At 32.0% G+C, this 1,068-nt stretch overlaps 1 non-coding gene across 1 annotated transcript; it reads left to right on the top strand.

Annotated features, from left to right (window-relative positions):
- Positions 1–683: 683 nt before the first annotated feature.
- Positions 684–756, top strand: Trnaf-aaa (transfer RNA phenylalanine (anticodon AAA)). Its single transcript has one exon. It is a non-coding gene; the product is annotated as a tRNA-Phe (tRNA).
- Positions 757–1,068: the final 312 nt, after the last annotated feature.

A 1,068-nucleotide genomic window follows, 5' to 3' on the forward strand; every position in this document is an offset into this window, starting at 1 on the left:
CATCTGTTCTGCAAATGCATGAAGAAATTTCCATTAAGATAAATTAGTAGTGTAATAAGCACATTCTTATTAATTCCGGAACTATGATGTTGTATTAGTAAAATTCATAATTTAATTAGTGCAATAGGCACAATCCTATAAATACATATGTTCTTGTTATTGTGTGTTTCAATAGTAGATTGTATGTAGCAATCAATGTAAACAAAACAAATACTTAGTAATCATGTGAATTACAGTATAAGCAATGTAGAGAACATTTCGTCGGCAATTTGTTCATGCCTCTGTAGCTCAGTTGGTAGAGCGTCCGCCTAGAAAGCGGTAGGTCTCTGGTTCGAGTCCAGTTCGAGGAGAAAAAAATTTTTTAATGAATTTTTCTGCCTTTAACTCGTTCCTTTGATTACGTCATCCATCTGTTCTGCAGTTGCATGAAGAAATTTCATTAAGATAAATTGGTAGTGTAATAAGCACATTCTTATTAATTCCGCAACTATGATGTTGTATTAGTAAAATTCATAATTTAATTAGTGCAATAGGCACAATCCTATAAATACATATGTTCTTGTTATTGTGTGTTTCAATAGTAGATTGTATGTAGCAATCAATGTAAACAAAACAAATACTTAGTAATCATGTGAATTACAGTATAAGCAATGTAGAGAACATTTCGTCGGCAATTTCTTCATGCCTCTGTAGCTCAGTTGGTAGAGCGTCCGCCTAAAAAGCGGTAGGTCACTGGTTCGAGTCCAGTTCGAGGAGAAAAAATTTTTTTTAATGAATTTTTCTGCCTTTAACTCGTTCCTTTGATTACGTCATCCATCTGTTCTGCAGTTGCATGAAGAAATTTCCATTAAGATAAATTAGTAGTGTAATAAGCACATTCTTATTAATTCCGCAACTATGATGTTGTATTAGTGAAATTCATAATTTAATTAGTGCAATAGGCACAATCCTATAAATACATATGTTCTTGTTATTGTGTGTTTCAATAGTAGATTGTATGTAGCAATCAATGTAAACAAAACAAATACTTGGTAATCATGTGAATTACAGTATAAGCAATGTAGAGAA

This window comes from Condylostylus longicornis, unplaced genomic scaffold (genome assembly GCF_029603195.1).
Source record: "Condylostylus longicornis isolate FDR11 unplaced genomic scaffold, ASM2960319v2 ptg000126l, whole genome shotgun sequence".
NCBI classification, from domain to species: domain Eukaryota; kingdom Metazoa; phylum Arthropoda; class Insecta; order Diptera; family Dolichopodidae; genus Condylostylus; species Condylostylus longicornis.